Raw genomic sequence first — 13,772 nt, 5'->3', positions numbered from 1 at the left:
TTGGGTAATGTAATTATGATGTGCCTTGGTGTGTTCCTCCTTGGGTCCAGCTTCTTTGGGACTCTCTGACCTTCCTGGACTTCCTGGAAGTCTATTTCCTTTGCTAGATTAGGGAAGTTCTCCTTCATTATTTGTTCAAATAAGTTTTCAATTTTTTGTTTTTCCTCTTCTCCTTCTGGCACCCCTATAATTCAGATGTTGGAACATTTCAAGATGTCCTGGAGGTTCCTAAGCCTCTCCTCATTTTTCCAAGTTCTTGTTTCTTCATTCTTTTCTGATTGGATGTTTCTTTCTTCCTTCTGGTCCACACCATTGATTTGAGTCCCAGTTTCCTTCTCATCACTATTGGTTCCCTGTACATTTTCCTTTGTTTCTCTTAGGATAGGCTTCATTTTTTCATCTGGTTTTCGAACAGATTCAACCAAGGCTGTGAGCATCTTGATAACCAGTGTTTTGAACTGTGCATCCGATAGGTTGGCTATCTCTTCCTCGCTTAGTTGTATTTTTTCTGGAGCTTTGAAGTGTTCTGTCATTTGGGCCATTTTTTTTTTTTTTTTTTTTGTCTTGTTGCGTCTGTTACTTTAAGGGGTGGAGCCTTAGGTGTTCAACGGGTTGGGGTAACGCTGGTTGCTGCGCTGTGACGCTGTACGTGGGGGAGGGGCTGAGAGGGAGCAATGGCACCCGCTTTACTCTCCTCTGGACTTCAATCCTTCAATCCTTCACTGGGACACCCACAATCAAACTGGGCCCCTCTGGTGCCGGTTCCCGATTGGGCAGGCCCACGCACACTCCAGGCCCCTGTGGGTCTCTCCGAGGACCTCTCCTGTAGGCTGGGAGTCTCTCCCTCTGCTGCCCTAACCCCCACGGGCGTTTTCAATCAGAGGCTTGAGGCTTCACTTCCCCGAGCTGGAGCCCTGGGTTGTGGTCTGCTTCGCTCCCCGCCATTCGTCTGGTTGGTTTGTCCGGTTTATCTATGAGCGAATGTGGGGCCGCAGGGTCTGCCAGTGCTTGGACTGCCCCGCAGTTCGTCCCACACTCCGCCAGTCTCAGTCCCGCCACAGCCACGTGAGTCCTCTCCACCCTGGTGCCCGTCTCTGCCCCTCCTACTCGTCTGGATGAATGTTTATTTTTTATTGCCTTGGTGTTGGACCCCCTTGCCATTCGATTTTGTCAGTTCAGGTTGTGTGAGGAGGCGCAGTGTGTCCACCCACGCCACCATCCTGGCTCTTGTTCTTAAGGTCTTATGACTGAGGCAGAGAGGCCTTGGCTGCCAAGAAAGAGACAGACCAGGGAGCAGCCTGAATAGAGACTGGGAATTTATGTGACAGCAGGCTAAAAATTCTATGTCACTAGATTTCTGTTGACTTCAGGATTGATGAGAAAACTACCAAATTATATGCAGCATTTATTCATTTAAAATATATTTGAAACTAATCATTGGATGCTATTATTTAGGCTCAGCTATTTCAACAAAGGAAAGAAGGAAGAGAACTAACATTTACTGAGGACTGAACTCTGTTACACTTCACACTAGGCCCTTTATACATGTTACCTCATTTGCTTCTCACAACAGCCATATGACAAACATATCAATAATAAATAACATCCCCATTTTTTTGAAATAAGGAAAATGAGCCTCAGAGAATTTAACTGATCTGGTTAAAGTAACAAACAAAGCTGGGTCTGGGATAGGTATCATTTCAGGTCTACTTTTGAAGCCCTTTCCACTATACCCTGCTCATGAATGCCTAAAGGATATACATGCTATTGAAAGAGCAGAGGAAATGAGAGACAGTGTTTTCAGGGAAACAAATAGTAACCAAATTTTCACCATGGAGAGTAAGTAATGAGGAAGGAGGCTTGACAGGGTGGGTGGGGATATCTGCCTGGCAATCTAAGCCCGCCCCTTATCCTGTCAAAGATGTCAGAATATCAGGATGGGTGGGGGATATCCACCTGGCAACCTAAGCCTGCCCCTTATCCTATCAAGGATGTCAAAATATCAGGATGTGTGGGGATATCTGACTGACAGCCAGAGCTCAGGGGAACCACCAATAATGGATCGCGGCTTTGTTCCAGGAGACCAATCCCTAGCCCTGGATGGGAGCCAATCAGAATTTGGTGCTTAACCACCCCCCACACACACACATGTTCCCTGCATGGCGCAACTTCTTCCGCCTGCTCTGTGGACCAGAGAATTTTGTCCGAGAGTGCAAACCCCAAATAGCTGTGTACTGCCTAATTTTGTGGCTGATTGGCATTTATCCTCGGCGGAGCCTAAGAAAACCTTTTAAGACTAAAGGGTTAGATCACAACTCCGTTGTGCAGGGCCTTGAAAGTCACCTAAGGAATTTGTGCTTTATGATAGTCAATGAGGAGTCGCTACAAAATGTTAAGAAGGGGCAGGGGGATACATAAGGTGTAGCCTAAGAGAAAAGGAGGTGGTGGTAAGAGGAGAGATATAGGCTGGCGAAATCATAAAGCCCCTGAGCTGGAAGGGATCCTATAGCTCATCGTTGTCTCTCTTCTGACAGATGAGAAAGCTAGAGCCAGGAGAGGGCAAGAAGAATGCTGAAAGGATGCTGTGGGGCACTGCCCAACTCCACCCCTCCCCTTTAGTGCTAAAGCCCTCATTTCCCCAGCTGTAGGGTGTGTTGGTGATGGGCCGTGTACAGCTGAGCCCCTCTCCAGGAATGGCCTTATGCTGAAGAGAACCACCATGCCCAAGGTTGTGTACCCACCCCAGGGGACTGGTCAGTGCAAGGGGCATACACCTTATGTATCCCCCTGGCCCCTTCACCACAGTTTAGGAAAACTGTGAGGGGCCACACTGTCCCCAGAGCTCCCTGTGGGAGTGTTTGTTGTGGCTGCATCACAGTTCAATTTCTTCCTGTGCCCAGTCCTGCTTTCTTCACCCTGTGCAGGTATTGATTCTAAGAGTGCTCCCCAAGAATCCTCTTGCCGACAAAGCTGTTTCACACTGTTTCCCTGGAAAGATGGCTTGTAATACTTCCCCAAGGTCACAGGCTAATTCAATGGAGTCAGGACAGGAACTCATTTCTTCTGACTCTTGACCTTTCTGCCATACTTGGCTGACCTCCCACACTGATTCCTCTTAGGCTCTCTCTCTGCCACATCTATGTGGAAACTTGGAACAAGTGACCTTAGAGACTGCTAGGAGAAATATCCCTCCTACTCTGGGGGAGTACTTTGCATGTTAATGAGTATAAGTGTGTTGAACAATGGAGCTTCTTGTTACAGGAAGAAATGTCAGGTGCCTCTATGGCTCCTCCAGGCTCCTCCATTTGCATGGGACAGAGGCTAGAGGAACTCAGCCTGGACCTCAGGCTGAAATGAAAAAGATCATATAGACGGCTCAGGGCTAGGGACCCAAAGATATGTATCAGAGTGAGGCTGGCCTGCCCAAGACAGAGAGGATTCCTAGGGATTCTAAAAGACACCTTTTCCCCGGCACACACGTGTACACGCATACACAAGTCTCCACCACCACAACCACCACCACCCCACATTCTACTGAAGCATTTCCCTGATCCTCATTTTAAAGTAAGACCCATGGTTTTACAATTGGTACCTGTATTGTGCCCACTGACAGGCTCTGTTCACTGGAGTCCTCCCTCACAACATGCCGGCTACTGCTGCTGCCCTGTTTGGTGGTGAAGTATGTAGAACCTTATCTTATTGCCTTTTTATGGCCCTATGTATCCACAGAGATGGAGTGTGTATGCAGTCATTTGCCACCTTTTTTACTGGTGCACAGCAGCTGCAAGGAGTGGAGGAGGCAAAACCCTAGCTTTTCAGCCACTCCCTTGGCCCCTCAGGATAGCTTCTCTGTCTTGGGGAGCTGGAGAGGAGCTGAAAGGAGGCCTCTGATCCTAGATTCCAATCAGGAGGCCAAATACTTTGGAAGGAAACAAAGCTTTTGTTTATACTGCAAAGTCCCTTAGTGGTAAACCTGCCAAATACTTTGTGTAGCATTCACAGAGCCCCAAAGTGTGTGAGACAGATGGACCACACACCTTACAAGAAGGGAGTAAAAGGGTAATTTTAGAAGTTCTAGGTCTTGAGTCAAATAAGAGCAAAGGCCAGGCAAGGCTCTCAAAATGTGCTATGCTAAGAAGAATTTGCTTTGGTTCACTCTGCTGGGAAGATTATGCATGTTTGACCTAGACATAAGGCTTCTGGTTAAAACATCACTGAATGGACATTTATTTGTCCTCTGGGAATGCCATGTTCTATTTTCCATTTCCACAACTGCATCTGTGCCACTCCTTATGATAATTACATCTACCTGAGTTTTGATGGTTATACTCAGCCATACAATCTCTTATCTTTTCAGAACCCTACAATTTCCACTGCTATCATGAGCCTAGTTCTGTGATGGCCTTTTCCACTGTCAGGCCTAATCTACAGAGTAAAGCCACTGCTGAATTTTTTAGTTGTACTGGCGTCCCTCTTACCGCCTGTTTCTCATTCTTGGTAAGTGGTGTATCCTGTGACTTTCTGTTTGAGTTTTCCAGTTTTGTTTAGTATATCCACTCTAGTATGTTCACTTCTGAATATTTTCATTCCTTCTTTCACTGCTGGCATTTTATCCTCATTTGGAATGGATCATCACTTTTTCTATACTACTAGGAGCCATCCTAGTAGTGAATTTGCACAGTTTTTTGTGGTCCTTGCCAGGTGTTAAAACTTATATTCCAGCAGAGTGTTCACACATTGATAAACTTCCCTTTATCCAACTTTATAGTCCAGCTCCCTTGATCAAGTACTTTCAGAACCCAATTTCATGTGAACTCCTGAAGTTCTTGCCAATCCATGCTGGCTCAGTCTTGCAATTCCTTGGGGGTAGAGTAATTTTCCCTTCTTATCACGCCTAGCATGTTCATGCTGTGCCTTGACCCTTGTTATAGGTCTACTGGCCAGGAGGGGAAGTGAGCACACATATTATCTTGTGGGGGAGAAGCCCTGCATCATCTCCAAGCAAGAGGTGTTGGCAGGGGGACGAGGGACAGTACTCTCAATAAAGAAATCAGGTCAATTCTTTAGGCTCAGAGGATTCAGGGAAATATAGGGAATCAAGATTTTGGCGGCAGCAATCTAGATATCCCCAAACCATGTGTCAATATCCTATTCTTTCCCAGGAAGCATCATAATTTTGGCATAGCAAACCTGTCTCCATTGGAGTTCAATAAGGACACATTCTATTTGTCTTATAGTTACTCTTTTCCCCATATTTCTCAAGCACCTGATACATCACACCAGTTCCCTGTCCCCAACTACCAGTATACCTCCCTAGTAGTGAATTAGGATGGTGACAATCTTAACAATAATAGGACTGCCACGTTGTGGCAGAGAGCTACCTGTGCTCCTCCTACCTTCTGTGATGTGGTCCTCATTGCCAATTGTGCAGTGAGTGACCTAGTTCCTAAATTCCATCAAAGTGATAGATTTCTTGAATAACTCTCAATTTCAAGTGTTATGATTTGAGTTCCCCAGGAAGCTGACTCCAAGACAGAATGTAGTGTGCAGGATGCTTATTAAGAGGTGCCTTTTAGATTAACCCCTATGAAAGGAAGCAGGCATAGGCAGATGGGGAAGTTGAGCTGCACTGTAGGCTGAACAGTAGCTTCAGCCAACCCCACAGAGAGACATGATTCACCCTTTAGAATTGTCTTAAGATGGTCCGAGATGGTTTATACACCTTTTTTTGGCTAGTCACTGCTGCCCAAACACTTGGGTGACTTTGAGTGAGGCAACTCTCTGTACCTGAGGCAATCCCTGAAGGTAGCTTGCCAACAGTCTCTCATCAGCTCAGCCAAAAAGTTCTTCATTGAAATGGGAAATGGACTGGAACATCATAGTATCCACTACAGGCACCAACTCTTTAATCTAAAATTTTTCTATTAAAAGTAAAGAATTAATGGTTTATCCTACAATTTCTATACAAATTATATTTCAGAGTAATCATATAACCATGGTTGAGGAGGCTAAGTTCTATATGGAAGGATCTAATTAATAATTAGGTTACAAGAAACTATGGGATTAGACTATCATCATTTTGCAACAAATATTTTTCAGACAGTTATCATTTGATGAAATAAAAGGTGGATAGGGAACTTTATGCATGCATGCTTTGTTTTATTGTGCTTCACTTTATCCACAACCATTGCATCTTTTTACAATTTGAAGATTTGTGGCAACTCTGCCTTGAGCAAGTCTATAGGTGCCATTTTTACAACAGCATTTGCTCACTTCATCTCTATGTCATATTTTGTTGATTTTCACATTTCAAACTTTATTATTATTATTATTATTATTATTAGTAGTAGTAGTAGTAGTAGTAGTAACAGCATTTGTTATAGTGATCTATGATTAGTGATCTTTGATATTACTATTGTAATTACTTTGGAGTGCCACCAACCATGCCCATAAAAGATAGAGAACTTAATTGATAAATGTTGTGTGTGTTCTGAGTGCTCCACTGACTGGCCATTCTCTTTCTCTCCAACAGCTTCACTATTCTATGAGATATTAAAATTAGGCCAACTAATACCCTACAATGACCTGTAGGTATGCAAGTAAAAGAAAGAGTTGCATGTCTCTCACTCTAAATCAAAAGCTAGGTAGGCATGATTAAGCTTAGTGAGGAAGGCATATTGAAAGTCAAGATAGGCCAAAAGCTAGGCCTCTTGTACCAAACCATTAGTCAACTTATGAATGCAAAGGACAAGTTCTTGAAGGAAATTAAAACTGCTACTCCTGTGAACACACAAATGATTAGAAAGTGAAGCAGCCTTATTGCTGATATAGAGAAAGTGTTAGTGGTCTGGATAGAAGATCAAACCAGCCACAACATTCCTTTAAGCCAAAGCCTAATCCAAAGCAAGGTCCTAACTCTCTTCAATTCTATGAAGGCTGAGAGAGGTGAGGAAACTGCAGAAGTTTGAAGCTAACAGAAGTTGGTTCATGAGGTTTAAAGAAAGAAGCCTTGTCCATAACATAAAAGTGCAAAGTGAGGCAGCAGTGCTAATGTATTAAGAGAAGCTGCAGCAAGTTATTCAGAAGATCTAAATAGGATAATTAATGAAGGTTGCTGCACTGAATAGGTTTTCAATGTAGACAGGGATGTCAAACTCATTTTCACCAGTGGCCGCATCAGCCTCGTAGTTGCCTTCAAAGGGCCAAAATAATTTTAGGACTGTATAAATGTAACTACTCATTAACTGTTAAGGAGTTGAAATTACATTCGGTCCTTTGAAGACAACCACAAGGCTGATATGGCCCCCGGTGAAAATGAGTTTGACATCCCTGAATGGTAGAAAAAACAGCTTTAGGTTGAAAGAAGATGCTGTCTAGGACTTTTGTAACTAGAGAGTAGTCAATGCCTGGTTTCAAAGCTTCAAAGGACAGGCTGAATCTCTTGTTAGGGACTAGTGAAGCTGGTAACTTTAAGTTGAATCCAATGCTCATTTCCCATTCCAAAAATCTCAGGGTCCTTAAGAATGATCCTTAATCTACTCTGCCTATGCTCTATAAATGGAACAACAAAGCCTGGGTGACAACACATTTGTATACAACATGGTTTACTGAATATTTTAAGCTCATTGTTCAGGAAAAAAATGCCTTTCAAAATATTACTGCTCATTGATAATGCAACTGGTCACCTGAGAGCTCCGATGTTGATGCACAATGAGAATAATGTTGTTTTCATGACTACTAACACTACATCCATTGTGCAGCCTGTGTATCAAGAGTAAATTTGACTCTCAAGTCTTATTGTTTAAGAAATATTTTATAAGGCTATAGCTTCCGTAGATGGTGATTCCTCTGGTTGATCTGGGCAAAGTAAAATGAAAACATTCTGTAGAGGGTTCACCATTCTACATGCCATTAAGAACATCTGTGATTCGTGGAGAAGAGGTCAAAATACCAACATTAACTGGAGTTCATAAGAAGTTGATTGCAGTGCTCATGGATGACTTTGAGGGGTTCAAACTTCACTGGAGGAGTTAACTGCATACGTGGTGGAAATGGCAGGAGAACTAGAACTAGAAGTGGAGCCTGAAAATGTGACTGAATTGCTGCAACCTTAAGATAAACTTTAACAGATGAGGAGTTACTTCTCCTGGAGTAAAGACAGTGGTTTCTTGAGATGCAATCTACTCCTGGTGAAGATGCTGTGAAGATTATTGAAATGACAGCACAGGATTTAGAGTATTACATAAACTTAGTTGATAAAACAGCTCCAGGGTTGAGAGGATAAACTCCAAATTTGAGAAATGTTCTACTGTGGGTAGAATGCTATCAAAGAGTATCTAATGCCACCAAGAAATCGTTCTAGAAAGGAAGAGTTAATTGATGCAGCAAACTTAATATTGTTTTAAGAAACTGCCACAGCTACCCCAGCCTTCATCAACCACCACCCTGATCAGTCAACATCAAGGCAAGATCCTTCACCAGCAAAAAGATTATGACTTAGATGATTAAGTCACAGATGATGGTTAACATATTTTAGCAGTAAACTACTTTTTAAAAAAGATTTTATTTATTTACTTTTAGAGAGGGGGAAGGGAAGGAGAAAGAGAGGGAGAGAAACATCAATGTGTGGTTGCTTCTTGCACAGCCCCTACTGGGGACCTGGCCTGCAACCCAGGCATGTGCCCTGACTGGGAATTGAACCGGAGACCCTTTAGTTCACAGCCCATGCTCAATCCACTGAGCTACACCAGCCAGGGTAGTAAACTGCTTTTAAATTAAAGCATGTACATTGTTTTTAAAATACATACGTGTGTTATTGCATGCTTAATAGACTATGGTATAATGTAAACATAACTTGTACATGCATGCACTGGGAAACCAATAAATTCATGTAACCCAATTTATTGCAATATTCATTTTATTGGGGTTGCTGGCGCAATATCTCTGAGGTATCCCTGTAGTGGAACATTCAAGCTACCTCACTGGAGCCACCTCCACAGGAGCCAACTGATCAATCTGAACATCACTAAGTGTTGAACAGTATGTAACTTCTAATGTGATGCAATAGGAAATATACAGCACCATCTATGAGCACTCCTGTTTTTTAAAAATGCACTGGAGTCTAATGAAGACTTTATAATTTATAGTTAAGTTACACTTATTCCCCTAACAAAAAGAACAAGCTAAGTGACAACACAAAGGCTCAAACAGACAAATAAGAATGCAGGCATTCAACAGTAGGAGTGACTTGGTTTCTTCAATAACTCAATAGTTTGAAAAAAAGTGACTGTTTTAGATTAAAGTAGATTGAAGACACATAACCAAGTGCAATATGTGCATCATGTTTAGATCTAGATTTAAATAAACCAAATGTAAAAATATATTTTTGAGATAACTGTGGAAATCAGAATATGGACTGGGTATTAAAGGACATCAAATCATTTTTATGAATTTTGTTTACTGTGAAAGTGGCAATGTGGTTACATTTTTAGATAATTTTGATATTTTCACAGGACACTGAAGTGTATAGGATAAAATGTCATGACACTTGAGATTTGCTTTAAAATTTGTTTACAGAAATAAAATAATATATAAAGCAGGTATGGTAAAGTCTTGACAATTTTTGAATCTAAGTAATAAGTATTTGAAGATTTGCCATATCATTCTCTGTGCATTTAAAAAAATTAAAGATATCCCCCCAAAATGATAAATGCAAAGGACCCATAGGGGGGTATGCTCAAAGGATATAAACAGGTGCTTACAGAAGAGATACAAATATACAGAAGGACGGGAAGATGGCAGCAAGGTAGGTGGGAGTGGAGCCCAGTTCTCCCTGTGCCCATTTGGAACACCTAGCCGATCTTCCAAGGAACAGAGTGAACAACCAACAGAATCCCAGCTTATATGAAGTTTGGAGGCAAAAAAAAAAAAAACAAAAACCCTGCAGAGGACATTGAAAAACAGACAGTGAAGAGAGGGTGCTGGGACTGTAAAGTCCCTGGGATCTGTGCAGGGACCTAGGCTTCTGGGGCCCCAGGCCCAGCACCTGCTGCAGGATACAGGGAGGAGTGTTAGAGCACCAGCTCCCTCCCCTACCAGAGCAGGGAGGGCAGCCTGGCACCAGGAGGGACCTGGATGCTGGATGTCACTGGGGGAAGTAGAGATGAAGTGGGAGACACACATAGGCATGACACATCCGCTGGGACTGTGGATGCTGGCACCAGAGAAATTGGGGTGCCGGATGACACCTTGAGAAGGGAGGAGTTGGGCCCTGTCAGACCCTGACTTGGATAGTGTCTGGACTGGTTGAAAAGTGGGGCTGTGTGAAAAGCCGTGTGCGCTGGTAAGAACAGCAGGCAGCTGCTTTGTAAGGAACTCTCCAGCAGTGGCTAGCGCTACCCGAGGGAGATTTCAGCTGTGTGCACCCAGAGTGAGTGGCAAAGGGGAACTGTACACCCTAGTAGTCTTGCATTGCACGCCCAGAGACAGTAGTAGAGGATAACCGTGTGCCCCGCTTGTCTCCAGCTCCGTGCTGAAGATTGACTCACACTGTGAGCAGCTGAGTGGCTGATTTGAGCCTGGCAGCTCACAAAAGACATGGGCCGGAGGCTGGGAACTGTGAATAGTGGGACCTAAACTCTCAGAACCAAAGGAATGGAGAAAACTGAAGCCCAGCCCCCTCTTCCTGTGGCATCTAGGAAGACCAGCAGAACTCGCTGAACAGGTTTAAAATCAGCAGGAGGCTTATTAATATCTTTTTTTCTTTTCTATTTAGCTCCTCTTTCAGCCCCCCCTTTTTTTTCTTCCATGTGAGATGATAAGATGCAGAGTTACAAAGGGTCCAGAGACAGATTGAAAGGGGGAGCACAATGCTAACCCCCAAAACTGAGAAACAGACAAATGTCACTTTGGTATCCCACAGAGCTGGCATTTTATTGTGTATGTGTATTATTATTATCTTACAATTATTTTTTACCACTTTTATCAGTATTTTTTTATTTCTCTTCCTTTATGTTTAATTTTTCTCATTTTATTTCACTGTTTAATTGCATTGCTTGACTGGTATTACTTATTCTCTCTGTATTGTATTTTAATTTTCCTTCTTTCATTTCACCCGTGTTCTAACAACACACAACTCTTGATTGGGTAATTTCTATTCTGGTTATCCAAATCATATATTTCTTGTCATATTATTGTTGTTCCAGTATTATTGTAAATTATTGTTATTCCATAAAATTGTACATACTACACAGCAACCCTCCATGATCTTAGCCCACTTCATTTTAATCCTGAGCATTATTATTGTTGTGTTTAACTCTATTCTCTCTCACACTAGGCCTGTTTTCTATCCTTTACTCTCACTATATCTCATCACCTAACCTTGCACAAGTGCTCTGTTTTCTGGATTCAACTCACAATCATCCTCCCCTCTAACAAGAGTCATATCTCTCTTTCACCTTTTATAAAAAGTGGCTAATTGGGTGAAATATCACAGTGAACGCTATACTTATCCAAATAATCTCCTATCACTTCTCTACTTGCTGGAACTTTAAGTCCCATAAAATACTCTTGCTGTCTTAATCCATTTTGCCTACCCCCTGCCACTGATCACATACAAGAACAGGAGGGATCTGTGAACATCAGTATACCTGCTGGAGGAGAAAAACCACCAATAAAGGAACCACCAAAAGGTACAAACCCAAGTAGAACAACAGAGCCCACACAAACAGAAGAAAGGGCAAACCTAGAGCATCCAGTCAAAGATATCAGAGGCCACAACACTGAATCTCATAGAATTCTTACCATAGAAGTTCACTCTACAAAGACAGCTAACAAAGTGAAACATCAGGAAGTCCAGAAACAAACAAAAAGAGTCCATTAAAATGGGGAGACAAAAAAAAGAACATACAATCAAAAGGAATGGAAGGCTCCCCACTAAAAGAGCTAAACAAAATGGAGGTAAACAAACTATCAGATATAGAATTCAAATTAATGGTTATAATGATGCTCAAGGAGCTCACAGACAACTACAAGGAACTGAGAGAGAACTACATCAGCATGAAAAAGGAAATAGAAACTACAAATAAAAACCAGGAAGAGATGAACAATAAAATCTCAGAAAGAAAAAAATATATTAGCAGGAATTACAAGCAGGCCAGAGGAAGCAGAGGATCAAATCAGCGAGTTGGAAACAAGAAGAAAAAAGCTCCCATATAGAGCAAGAAAAGGAAAAGAGGCTCAGAAAGAATGAACATGTGGTAAGGGAACTGCAAGACAACATGAAACATAACAATATCCTTATAATAGGGATACCAGAAGGAGAAGAAGAAGAGCAAAGGATAGAAAACCTGTTTGAAAAATTAATCATGGAAAACTTCCTTAATTTGATGAGAGAAAAATTCACACATATCCAGGAAACACAGAGAGTCCCAATCAAAGGAACCCAAAGAGGCCCACTTCAAGAAACATCATAATTAAAATGTCAAAATTCCAAGACATAGAGAGAATCTTAAAGGCAAGGAAGAAAGGAAGGAAGAAAAAGGAAGTAACAAAGAAGGGAGCCCCCATAAGGCTAGCATCTGATTTCTCAATGGTAATGCTCCAAGCCAGAAGGGAATGGCAAGAAATATTCCAAGTAATGAAAGCCAGGGGCCTGCAACCAAGATTACTCTACCCAGCAAGGCTCTCAATTAAAATGGAAGGCCAAATAAGGAGCTTCCCAGACAAAAGAAGTCTAAAAGAATATACATCCACCAAACCAGCTCTGCAAGAGATGCTGAAGGGTCTGCTTTAAGAAAAGGGAGGAGAACAGAGAGAAGATGGCGGCGAGATAGGTGGGAGCCGAGTTAACTTCCCCCTGCACCTGGGTGAAACACCTACCCACTCCACTGAGAAACAAAGCGAACAGCCAAAAGCAGCCCAGCGTTTATGAAGATAGGAGACCAAAAAGTACAGAGGACACTGAGAAAACAGAAGGTAAGGGGATTGCTTCAAGACAAAAAGGTCCCTGGGACCAACGCGGGGACCAGGGCGGCTGCAGCCCCACGCCTGCCCTGTGCGGGGCCTGCCACAGGACTCCTGGGAGAGAGCCAGGTTAACGGCCCCCTCTGCTGCCAAACAAGGCCTGAGCAACACTATGAGAGACCTGGTTGCCTGAAGTCGCAGGGAGGGGAATAAGGACGAAGTGGAAAACCCAGGGAGACACAGCAGGTGCTGGCCAGGGGAGTTGAAAGTTGGGCTGCATGCGATCCTGACCTGGACAGCCCCGGGCCGAGCTGGAGAGGTGGGCTGTGTGAGAGTTCAGGCCCTTCCTCCTATGGAGGGTGCCACGGGATCTAGCAGGAGGATTTTTCCCAAAAAGAAAAAGACCCTCTGGGGCACTTTGGGGAATTCCTTTGCAGCAACAGTTCCAGTCTGCTCTCCACCCGGCCACTCGCCAGTCGGGCATTGACCTGGGGCTGTGTGCACCTCATCTCAGAGGGAGCTGAGACTGCAGGCACTACCCGGGGCAGGGTGACCAGCGAATTTGGAGTGTCTGCACCTCATCTCGGAGTGAACTGAGATGACAGGAACCAGGGAGAGTGCGACTCAAGGAACGCTCTGCACGCACACCCGTAGCCCAGAGAAGGCCTACCATAAAAAAAGAGTGGGTAGCAGCTGGGAACACCAGGATTCCTCCTGGAAGAGGAAACCCACCAACAAAGGAATCAACAACAGATAACAACAGAAGAAGGTGAAGGAGGGAGTGGAAGTCACACTAACTCAACCCAGGA

This window comes from Desmodus rotundus, chromosome X, assembly GCF_022682495.2.
Source record: "Desmodus rotundus isolate HL8 chromosome X, HLdesRot8A.1, whole genome shotgun sequence".
Classification (NCBI taxonomy): domain Eukaryota; kingdom Metazoa; phylum Chordata; class Mammalia; order Chiroptera; family Phyllostomidae; genus Desmodus; species Desmodus rotundus.
The sequence above is the reverse complement of the archived record's forward strand: the minus strand, read 5'-3'. Positions refer to the sequence as shown.